Genomic DNA, 12,445 nt, shown 5'->3' with positions numbered 1-12,445 from the left:
AGCATGCGCAAGGCTTGGGACTCAATTTCTAAACCCTGGCACTACCAACACTAGAGAGACAAGCCACCAAATTGTAAAACATCAGTCAGATGACCGACCGGTCACACCGCTTCGAAGGTCATAAGCCTAGGTACTAGAGGTAAGGGCTTTTGTTAATCTTTTATTTGGTTGCTTTTGAGACAGGTTCTCAAAAAATTCATGGCAATCCTCCTGCCTCAGCTTCTTTCTTTCTTTCTTTCTTTCTTTCTTTCTTTCTTTCTTTCTTTCTTTCTTTCTTTCTTTCTTTCTTTCATATTTTTTGATTTATTTATTTAACACACCAGAAGAAGGCAGCAGATCCTATCACAGATGGTTCTGAGACACCATGTGGTTGCTGGGAATTGAACTCAGGACCTCTGGAAGAGCAGTCAGTGCTCTTAACCACTGAGCCATCTCTCCAGTCCATGCCTCAGCTTCTTTAGAGGTTGGATGATAGGTGTGAGCCACTGTGACGTGGCTTTAATTCAACTCATAATACAACCAGCTTCAAACTTCTCTGCTTTTAGACTCTAAGTCCACCCTAACTCACAAACACACTATCCATTTATAATTGGATTGACCAATTCCTTCCAGCTTTATCCCAAGGCCAGCTGGGTCCGGGGTTGGGTCTGTCCCCGCCCCACCCCCCGTGGGAAGATTTCTGATTTCTTACTGTTGAGCTCCTCGTGGCCTCATAGCGGTTGAGGTCCTAGCTAGTGAGATAGCGGAAGAGAGGTGGAAGTGGGTCGGCGGGATGGGTCTGGCCTGAGCAGAAAGGTCTGCTCTCAGAGCCTATAGCTGCTGTCCTTTTTTCCTCATGAGTAAAATTGGGGTTTCAATGAGGATTTCCACCCTGTGCCCCATGATGCTGGTGAAAGTCCTTCAGTTTTGGAAACTACATTGTAACTTCTTCACCTTCCTGGAGACCCAGCACTCACTCTGCACCCCACATATAGCCTTTTTGGACAGGAACCTAGTAGATCCACCTCAGCCCACGGATGGTTCCAGGGTCCGTATGAGTCCATAGGCAGAGCAGGGGGCTGCAGCATGCTCCTGCCTTGATGGGGGAGCAGGTATCTGATCTTAATGACTGAGGCAATTAAGGTACAAATGTTTGCACAGCTCATGGTTCTAGAGCGTTCAGTTCAAGATGGGAAAGCTCCATGGCCTTGGGTCTCTGCTGTTCTGTTGCTTAGCAACAGCTGGATGTGTGTGCATGTAAATGGTGCACATCACGAACCAGGAAGACCAGAGAGAGGACCATTGTCTTTAACAAAGTCTTAATAGTTCGATTTTACCAAATGAAGATTTGGGAGCTATATGCTGGGTGGGTGGGTGGGGGCTCAGAGAGGCAGAGAAAGCACCCAGCTGACCTTCCTCCTCAGCAGGCATCCCAGAAGTGCCCTTCTCCCATGATCCTTCAAACTGAATGTCCCTCCCTTTTACTTCCTGTTCATCTCCATATCTGCCCTCCTCGCTCCCTCTGACTCTATGTTTTTTTTTCTTACTAATCTTATGTTCACTTCCTGTCTACTGGTTGCTTGTTCCGACTCTTGACCTATTGACTTTATTTAATCATGTTTACAATATTCAAGAAGAACGTTCTTAGACTAAAGGTGTGTGCTAAGACTGAGTCATGCAACTAAAAAGAGGTTTTTCCAGTAAATAACACAATCTGGGGAGTGTGATCAAATATCCTGCAGCAGAGGGCAGGGTCCTATAGTCCCCTTCAGGGTCACCCTCAGTGATCTAAGGATTGTGGCTGCTAAGCTCAGTTCTATCTTAAAGAGAATAGATTACTTATTCTGGATCCAGATTTGAGTGAATATGGATTTGGGTTGCTCCAAACACAAAGCTCCAGTGTGGTAACAACTTCATTACGTTTTTATCGTTAACAGAAAAAAAAAAAAAAGAAGTCAGACAAGAAAAATTTCAAATACTTTTAAAGGAACATGATGATACACGTGAGCCTTTATTCCAGCACTCCAGAGGCAGAGGCAGGAGGGACTGTGAATTCCAGGCCAGGCAGAGTAGGTGGCTTACACAGTTCAGGGAGGTGACCATCTCCTAGAGGCAGGAACCCCCCCCCTCTCTTCCCACATTGGCTATGCTTGCTTCTCTTCCTCTCTTCTGGGTCGTATCCTTTGAGGTGACAGCAAGTTGCTCTTACCTGTGTTGTGTGAGTCTTTCTGGGGCCCCGTTTCTTAAATGGTATTGTACCCCATATGTGGTCATGTGGCTGAATGTGTTGGTCTCTAAGAACCTGGCAACAGTTGAAGGCTTTGGAACATAACAACCATAAGCTGACCCCAGTCAAATGCATACTGTGCCAGTGTGTCTGGCAGCACTTGACCATGCGGTACCCTGACATCACTACAGCCTTGTCTAACACATCTGGGCTTGGCACCCATGATGGCCCTGTACCAACTTAGACAGGAAGTTTTCTGCTCTTACAGAAACTTAATGATTTAATTACAGAAGCAAAAGCTTTCGATATTTTCCTAATGTCATTTGTCAGCATGTATCAAACTAGTATGTATAGCTTTGGGCTGTATCATGTTGGGATGTTTGATTTTCAAAGCTGCTGTCTGGGCTGAGCTTCATATAAGAAATCTTTAGAAAATTTTGACTTGAGATTAGCATGGGATTTCCAGCATTTTCTGAAATGGCCTTAAATATACTTCTGCAGTCTCATACAGGTATTTATGCAAGGCGACGTTCTTGGCACTGATTGTAAAATCAAATATTGATCAATTCTGAAACATACAGAAGACACCTGTGGTGGTTAGTTTTGTTGTCAGCTTGACACAGGTAGGTTCATTTGGAAATCAGAAACCTCAAGGGACAGTGCCTCCACAAGGTTGGCTTATAGAGCAGGCTGTAGTGCTGCACACCTTAAATACTTCACTCAGGAGGCAGAGGCAGGAGTTCTGTGAGTTCAAGTCAAGTCAGTCTGCATAGGGAGTTCCAGGCCAGCCAGAGCTAGGCAGAGAAAGAACAAAGATCGAAAAAACAAACAAACAACAACAAACAAAAAATGAAAAAAAAAGAAAAAAGAAAAGAAAAAATATACATACATATATGCTTTATTTTCTTGACTTATGTTGAGCTCAGCCCACTGTGGTTGTACACTTGGGCAAGTAATTCTGGGTTATATAAGAAACCTAGCTGAGCAAGCTAGTAAGCACCTACCCTGCTCCTTCCCTGCTTCCTGAGCTCTTCACCAGTCCCTGCCTCCAGTGTTGCCTTGACTTCATGACGGGCTACAAGTGGAAGCAGAAATAACCTTTTTCTCCTCATATACTAGCACAATACTCTATGGTATCAAATATTATTCAGTCTGTATGTGCTCTTTATGTAAAACCAAGCATACTAGTGTGCAGATTTGCCTTCAAGTAACCTAAGAATTATATTGTAATTTACTGGTAGACGTTTGATTTATGTAACTACGTTATATAGCTAAACACTGGGGTTGTGAGAAACTTTCTCAGGTGAAATGGGTGCTATTTTCAGGAGTGGAAACAGTGAAGCGCTGTTCTAGGGAACTACTTAAGCCTGAGGTGGGGTGGGTTCTCCTGTGGCCATCTCACAATTCCGACTGGATGGACAGAAATGAGGGTAGCTAATACACCCATTAGGGGCTGCCATCTTAAGTGGGGACATCAGAGCTAGGCAGAGAAAGACCAAAGATCGACCCTCCCACCCCCATCTATATATATCATATGCATATGGTATTTTCTTGATTTATGCTGGTTTCAGCCAACTGTGGTTGTACACTTGGGCAAGTGATCCTGCCTAGCTCTGGCTTTCCCAGCTGTAACAGCTGGGACCTGATAACGCGGAGGTTGGCTCTGGAACTGAATTGCTAGACGCTGGGTGGGAAATCTGAGCATCTGTCTTCTGGTACCGGGAAAAGACGCCGCGGGGTGGGCACCCAGAGGCAAATGTGTCTGGCACGCAGTGCAACGAGAATGGCAAGCCTAGCTTTGCAGGGGACTGGGAGCTCCGGATCCAGTTTGCAGGGGCAGACTGCAGCCTGGCTGCGCGTCCCCGACGCACGGGCAGCTTCGCGCAGTGCGCATTCCCGCGCACTGCTCGCCGCGGCCGCCAGGGGGCGCAGCGGGATCTCAGCGCGACCACCCTGCGGAGCGGGCAGCCGCGCTCCGGGCTGCGAGGTAAGCGAGGCGCCGCGCCGGCGGGTGTCGGGGACTCGCCGGCGGGCTGGAGCCGTCGACCGGCAGGATGGCGAGCTGTGGCCGGGATATCGTCCCGGCTCTGCAGCGTGGGTCGGGGCCACCGCCCACAACACTGCGATTCTGGCTTCGGCGCCGGGGACGGGGCTTCCGGTGGGTCCTCATCCGGGGGAAACCGCGTTCCACCACCACTGCGCATGCGTGCAGCCGCGCGACCGGAACTCGCTGGGAAGTGCCTCCCGCCCTCCTGAAAGGGAAAAGTAACTGCGTAGATGGGAAAAAAAAACAAACCCCAAACCCTAAATAATGTAAGAGGCAACTGATAAATGATCAAAACCATTTCCAGTATATGCCACAGATGAAAGATTATTGTCCATAATACGTAGATGGATCTTGAAGATTGAGGGTAACAAACAAGTCAATTTAAAGAGGGGACTGGAATGGAGGACGCGCACCACATGACGTAATGCCTGGCTTCTGCTGGATGGAAGGATACTCGCTATCTCTCTAAGAGCCAGAGACTGTGACTTCACCCCGCGGTGGGACTCCGCTAGACTGTGGGGAAACAGGCTCACACATCGGAGTTGATGAAAAGTGGGATCACTCCGGTAGAGGGAATTTTGATGATGTCCATGCACTCCGTATGTATTTTTCCAGTACCCAAGCACCCTTAGGAACACCGCAGTGGGGAGGCATGTGAAGTCTGGTTGCTCAGTGTAGTCGCCTGCAGGGGCACAGCTCTGCAGACAGCGTCAGAGGCAGCACGCCAGTAATTGGTTGGATGAATCCGCAATGCAGCACCATTCGGTTGTGCAGAAGAGATGTCATCTGAGTGATTTCTAGATTTCACCGGCAAATGGAAGAAAGCTAGACAAACACGAATGCTATATAATTATTATTTTTCTGGGAGAAGGGAGAACTAGTAAAAACTTCGTATTATTTTTAATGAAAGAATGAAGGGAAGATTTAAATGAGTTTTGCCATTCTAAAACCTGGGGTTTATCTTTAGCCAAATTATTCTGGGATTGGGATGCAGCTCTGTCGGGGAGGATTTGTCTATCGTGAGTCAGGACTAGGTTCAGTCCCCAATACCTCTCCCCCAAAGAATAAGAAAATAATTATACGAAGAAATGAGAAAGTAAAAGATCTCTTCAAATATGAAGAAGGTTTATGGAAAGCAGGGGGATTGGATAAGCAATATTTATAATGAAACACCGTCAGTGAAAGTGGTACCATTATCTTCATTTGTGGTTTCTCTAAATTGTCATTTTTTATTATTTAAGAAACCAAAGTAAATACCAAATATCTCAGATATTTTGTAATAGATACACTGTTTTTTGCAGTATTTGCAAAAATATGTGCAAACTGTTATGAAAGCATCAGACTTGGTAGAAATGTTGCCAAAGGGTTTTGAATTTGCTGCTTGGAGTGCTCCGTTGTCCATACCATACAGCTGAGGATCACCCAGCTTTTCTGTAGTTTATGTAGACATGGCTTCACAATGAACTGGGATGGGAAATAATCTAAAGCTCACCTCTTGAAGCTTTCAGCATGAGTGACGCGTCTGTTAGGGTCCTGTCTCTCCTTGGTTTGGGATCTTTCTCTCTCCAATACACAAAAAGTTTTAACTCTATCATTTAGGTCTTTGTCTCCCAGGCGTGCCTTAGGAAAGACTTTGTAATTCTGAAGTTTCCTCTGTGTGTGTGTACGCGTGCTTGTGTGTGTATGAGAGAAAGAGAGACAGAGAGAGCACTGTGCCTGTTTCCTGAGTAACCCAGAGGAGGATGTCTATCATTCCTGGTCTATCACTCATTCCCTTGAGACAGAGTCCCTACTGATCTGTATGACAGCAAGTTCCAGCCACACCCCATTCTTTTCTTTCCCCAACCCACACAGTTCTGGGTTAGAGGTGCACATGTGGCTATGCCCAGGTTTCTAGGTGGATGCTAGGGATTTGAACTTGGGTAAACTAGTATACTTACCCCAGTCCTGAAGTTCAAAAAACATTATTCCTCCCTAGTGTGTGTGTACAGGTTCTTGTGTGGTGCCTGTAGTGAGCAGACATCTTCATGTCTGATCCTTTGGAATTAAGTTATAGCTTTGTCAGCTCCAGTAGGGGTTCTGGGAATTGAACCCTGGTCTTTTGGAAGAACAGTCAGTACTCTTTTTTTTCTTTTTCTTTTTCTAATGATTTATTTATTTATTTATTTATTTAATGTATATGAATGAGTACACTGTAGCTGTCTTCAGATACTCCAGAAGAGGGCATCAGATCCTATTACAGATGGTTGTGAGCCACCATGTGGTTGCTGGGAATTAAACTCAGGACCTCTGGAAGAGCAGTCAGTGCTCTTACCGCTGAGCCATCTCTCCAGCCCCAGTCAGTGCTCTTACTGCTGAGCCATCTTCAGCTCTTCAGCTCCATATCTTTTAGTTGCCAATTGTTTGGGCAAACCTCTAGCATTCAGCAATCCTGATCTCTTGGCCATTTGAACAGGCTGGCCGGGGTTTAGAATGCCTCTTTGTGTCTGCAGCATGCTGTGGTTAGCTACTGCTGCCAAGGCTGGTGACTGTCTGTGTTAGCTATTTTGGCTTTTTGCTAAATGGTGTGTTATGGTTAGGACTATAAAGTTGGACACCAGAGCAGATTTAATCACAGAAAAAATGAATATGCCTACAGTCCTAGCACTAGGAAGTAGAAATGAGAGGACTGGGGCTCAGGGCCAGCCTTGACTGCTTAGGTGGGGGCTGTGCTTGCTGGGTTTTTTTTTTTTTTTTTTCCATTTGACACAAACCTAGATATATCTTAGAAGAGAGGATGTGAGAAAATTGCCTCCCTAAGATGAGCCTGTAGGCAAGTCTGTGAGGGTACCATCTGGATCGATTGATGTGGGAGGTACATTTCATCATGGGTGGTGTGTTCCCCACCCCACCCCCCGAAGGTGGTCCTGGGTAGCACTGAAAAGCAGGCTGTGCAGCCTGTGGAGAGCAAGCCAGTGAGCAGCCTTCTCCACAGTTGCTTCTTCACTTCCTGTCTCCAGGTTCCTGCCTTGAGTTCCTGTCCTGATTTCTCTCAGTGGTGGAGTGTGGCCTGAGGGTTGTAAGCTGAAATAAACCCCGTCCTCCCCGATTTTGGTTGCCTTAGTCAGTTTGTGTCTCTGGGTAACAACATGACCAAGGAAACTTCTACAAGGAGACGATCAGTCTGGGCCCCCGCCTCTGAGGGTTCGCGTCTGTGATGGCAGAATGAAGAAATGGTTCCTGTCTTGGTCCTCAACTTGAGGAACAGAGAGCGCCCAGCATGTGTACACTGGGAATCCCTTCAGTCTTTCTCGTTGTTTGTTTATATATATTTTTGAGACAGGGTTTCTTCGTTAATCCTTGGCTGTCCTGCATCACTGTGTAAACCAGGCTGGTCTAGAACTCAGAGATCCCCCTACCCCTGCCTCTCAAGTGCTGGGATTGAAGGAGGGCACTGGCCATGGCCCAGCTCTCCAGTCTTAAAATCTCAAAGCCCCTTTCCAGTGATCCAGGGCCATGACTCCTGATCCCCCCTCAAACAATTCCACCAACTCGGGACAAAAATATTCAAATATATGAGCCTATGGAGACCACTCTTATTCAAACCACTACAGTTGTGATGTTTTATCACAGCAATAGAAATCTAACTAGGGCAGAGGCCAACCTGGGAGATGTAAGACACCATTTTAAATAAACAAAAACCAGGGACCTCAGGTATGCAGGCTACACAGACTGCCCAGCTCTTTACTCCAGGTTTCAGATGTGAGCTTATGCTAATTTTAGCTCTTGGGTTGCTGCAAGCTAGCACTTTGCTTTGCTAAGTTAATACATTCTGAAGGTTCTACTGATAGTCAAGAGCCTAGTAGGATGAACAGCAGAGGTATATGGTAAAAGGTTGTTAAGGTATGAACAAGCCCAATACAGTATAGGGTTTTGAGCTGTACCATTCCAACTGCACAATCATGAAGTCCCGATCAGTCAGTCCAAAGAACTCTCTAGGAACTTCTTAGTCTTCTGTATGTAATGTAGGCACCAATGCTACAAAGGGTCATGGTCCCATGTAGCGGTTTTCTAAGTAGTGTGTGTGTGTGTATGTGTGTGTGTGTATGTGTGTGTGTGTGTGTGTGTGTGTATGTGTATGTGTGTGTGTGTTTGTGTGTTACAGGTTTAAGTAAATCATTAAATTGAATGATAGTGCTGAGAACCACGGTCCTCACTAGGAGAAAAGGGGGCCCCATGGATTGGAATGACAGGTTTTTCATTTGGATTTATTTTTAAGCAACTATTTCTAGGAGCCTGGGAACAGGGCCACCCATAGGAAAGGGAATTCCCTGGGCCCATATCTTTGTTTCTAAACATCATCGTGCCTGAAAGGGAGCCAGTGGTCCTTGGAGAAATGCCTCCTTCAGGGAAAGTGAGAGCTGGGCCAGGAGTGGCTCCTGCCAGAAAGCACAGAAAAGTCCAGAGAGATGATGGGGGCAGTCCAGACGGCATGGAGTTTCATTTGTCAAGCCTGGCACAACCTGGGCATGAGAGTGAATGGTGGCAGTACTGGATAATGACACTGAGAAGGAAAGACTTTGAGCAGGGGATGGTTTAGTGGTCCAGCATTTGCCTTGCAGGGTGAGCACCGGAGTTCAGAGCCCCAGAACCCACATAAAGTCTTCGTGATGTGGCGACATGGCGACGTGGCCGGCCCATTCCAGCCATATCACTGAGCTCTGGGTTTGATTGAGAGACACTGCCTCAGTGAATAAGGTGGAATAATGATTGAGGATTAGCCACCACGAGTGCATGCGCACATAGGTGCAAGCATACCCATGTGCATTGATGTGTGTGTGCGCACACACACACACACACACACACACACACACACACGGGAGAAGAAAAAAAGTCTGACACTCAAGAGTGAAAGCAAAAGGTAAATGAAACATGAAATCAACCAGGTGAGCAGAGTGGAAGGGGCATTTCTGACCTGTAGTAGAACAAACCTACGTAACGAGGTGCTGGAGGAACAGCCGAGTGCGACAGTCGTGGTTCACACACACACACAACCTTTGGGTGAATGACCGAGGAGTAAACACTACAGTTTCAGAGTGTCACTCCACAATGTTTTATATTAAAAGGGAATTTGTTGGACACACAGTGTGATTGGAGTCAGCATGACCAGTGTGGGTTGAACTGATGTCATGTGCTAAAACTGTACACCCTGAAATGTCATTATATAGTGGAGAAGGGTCACTGTCTAGAAAAGCTGCCCCCAGCAAGGAGAACTGACCAGCTCCCTCGAGACTGGCTAAAACCATTCACAAAAGCAGAGCCTTTTTGACCTATCTCCACCCCCCACTAAGTCCCAGCTCCCTCTGCAAACCAAGGGAGAATCAGCAACAGGGCTCTGGGGGAACACATTCAAAGCACAGCAGATGCAACCTGATAGTCCTGGGAGAATCTGACAGCTGGCAGACATTAGCTGTGGGGAAATTTAAATCTGAATTCAGTTACTGCAGCATGATTGGGTAAGAGACGTGTTCTTGGGAAATACACCCTGAATGCTTACGGATGAAGGGTCATGATTTCTGCAGCTGAATCTCAAATCTGGAAAGAAAACATTCTGTACTATTCTGCATGCACCAACGTTTGCAGAATATGTTTCCTATGCTGAACACTTAAAAGTCTCCAGCTTAGAAAGTTACTCCTTAAAAAAAAATATTCTTCCGTTGTTATCACTTGTAGGGCCAATGCCCAGCTTATGCCATGCTCTCTGTACGCTGGTGCGCGCTTTGTACAAAAGAGCCTCGTGTTGCTGGGAACCCTGGGAGTTAGAAATGCCCCGACATTATCCTGGGGCGGCTCTGACCTAGATTTAAAGTCTGGACAGTGCGGTATCTGTGACTAGCTGGGGCGTTGCCTCTAGGAGCTTTCCCAAGCAGCACAGTGTGAAGCATGGCGTGCAGAGACTCATCGGGCTCCACAGCACTTGTGAAAATCAGCAGGAATCTGAAATCTGAATGGGAAAGCAAATAAACATGAAGCTCCTGACCTTAAAATACTGAGCTGTGAACATAACCCACTGATAATGGAGATTTGGGTCAGTGCCAGTATCTGGAAGAGTTTAGTGTTATCTTCATATGAGCATGCAGTGTCACAAGCATATGTTCATCTGTCTTTCCACAATGTCATAATGTATTGAATAGCAATACCTTCAAAAGCTGTGTCAAGTTTATTGGTTGCCACTTGCAAGTAATCCAGGTTTCTTTGGACAGCCGCTGCAGTTTTAGTTTCTATGTTTTTCAAAGGGTTATTTATTTATTTTTACTTTATGTGTTTTGGTGTTTTGCCTGCATATATGTCTGTGCACCATGTGTGTGCTTGTAGAGGGTGTTGGACCCCCTGGAATTGAAGTTACATGGTTGTGAGCCACCTTGTAGGTGCTAGGAATTGAATCTGGGTCCTCTGCAAGGGCAGCAAAGCAGTCAATGCCCTTAACTGCTAAGTCATCTTCCAGCTCCTAACGGATGTTTTATTCCAGTCTTAGTTACTAACATTAACTCTCAGGCCCTGTGTGTAATTGTACTTCATACTTGTGTGTGTGTGAGAGTCTGTGTGTATATTGTATGAGTGTGTGTTGTGTGTCTGTGTGCTATATGTGTGAGTATTGTGTGTGTGTTCTATGTGAGTTTGTGTTGTGTGTCTGTGAGAGTGTGTCTGTGTTGTGTGTGTGTGTCTGCATGTGTTGTGTTTATGTCTATTATGTGTCTCTGTGTGTGTTGTGTGAGTGTGTATGTCTGTGTGTGTGTGTACTGACTGTTATATACAGCATATAGATGTCACATTTGTGGGGGAGCACTGCACTGCATCTCTTCTCTGCACTCTGACCACTTGTGAATTTTGTATTAACTACTGTCCACTGCAGAAACCTTCTCTGAGGTCTGGGAGCTGCACTAATTTATGGGTGTGGAGTAAGTGTTTGGAGGGAAGTTTCATACTATTTCCATTCAACAGAATAACAGTAAGAGCCTCACTCTTAGGGCTAATGCACTTCCAACCATGGCTTCTTGGCCAGATTCACAGCACCCAGCATGCATTTCCTCCAGACTGGCTTAAATCCAACCAGAAAGTGGTTAATTATCTCCATAACATCTGAGCCACTAGTTCACGCTTGGGCATATCTTCCCATGCTGCTCTGTATTACAGATTATAGGGTTTGAAGCTGGGTATGATTATTCATGGTTTTCCCCTATGCAGCCTACAGAGTACCTTCTGACACTGTGAAGCTGAGCTAGCATGGAGTAATCTTACTCACTGGTCAATACTATCTTGATTTCTCTGTGTCTGGTGACGACTTTGTGTTTTCAGCAGCAGGGTCTTCCTATCAGTTTCTGAGGGGCAGCTGAGAGCATCAGTATTATTTTGAAGGTTTCTGGAACACTTCTGGCCAACAACTCAGACAGAGGTATCCAATACCTGGCACTGGGGTTTTTATTTGTTAACTTACGGTTTATGGGGGGAGGGAGCCTCCATCCCACCACACACATAGAGTATACACTGACACACATACACAAACACACATGTAAAAGTTATTCACCAGGTGTAATTGTTACCTTGGAGACTTACTGCTGAATAAACTCACCCTTCCTAGTTCTTCCTGAACTCTGGCTAGCTGGTTCAACTCAGCTGTCCTGGCTCAAACTCCTCTCCAAGCTGACTGATTCAAACTGGCTTCTCTTGGCTTCTCATTGAATTGCTTTGCTTGGCCTCAAATTAACTCCAGCAATCTGTTCTAATCTTCTGGGTCCTTATTCTCTGGCCTTCACCTGCAGCCTGTTCCTGTAAAACTGCCTCCTCTCTCCTCCCTCTCCCTGCCCCCTCTGTGGTACCCATAAGTAACTTTTCCTTCCAATGCCTTTCTCCTGAGAGTTGGGCATATTCTATCTCTGACTCTTTCTGTCATATCTTTCTCTGAGTCATCACTTTGTGGCTGCTTCCTTCTACAAACTAACTTTACCTTTATTGTTTGGGATTAAAGGTGTGTACTAAGGGTGGTCTACATTCCAGCCTGAGGGATTATAGGTGTGTCATTCCAGCTGTTTCACACCGATCTAGAAGGTCTTTGGATGTGATCCCTTGACAGAGCAGCCGCTTTGTTGGATTAAAACTTTCTCTCTCTCTCTCTCTCTCTCTCTCTCTCTCTCTCTCTCTCTCTCTCTCTCTCT

The 12,445-nt window shown here is 45.9% G+C and overlaps 1 protein-coding gene across 1 annotated transcript in view; it reads left to right on the top strand.

The window, feature by feature from the left end:
* Positions 1–4,135: 4,135 nt before the first annotated feature.
* Hlcs (holocarboxylase synthetase) overlaps positions 4,136–12,445 on the top strand; it is a 171,824-nt gene continuing 163,514 nt past the window's right edge. The window contains exon 1 of the mRNA XM_029544594.1: positions 4,136–4,193. The gene's annotated coding sequence lies outside the window, so the exon portion shown is untranslated. The remainder of the gene's footprint in view (positions 4,194–12,445) is intronic.

Source organism: Mus pahari, chromosome 12 (genome assembly GCF_900095145.1).
Source record: "Mus pahari chromosome 12, PAHARI_EIJ_v1.1, whole genome shotgun sequence".
Lineage (NCBI taxonomy): Eukaryota > Metazoa > Chordata > Mammalia > Rodentia > Muridae > Mus > Mus pahari.
The sequence above is the reverse complement of the archived record's forward strand: the minus strand, read 5'-3'. Positions and strand labels throughout refer to the sequence as shown.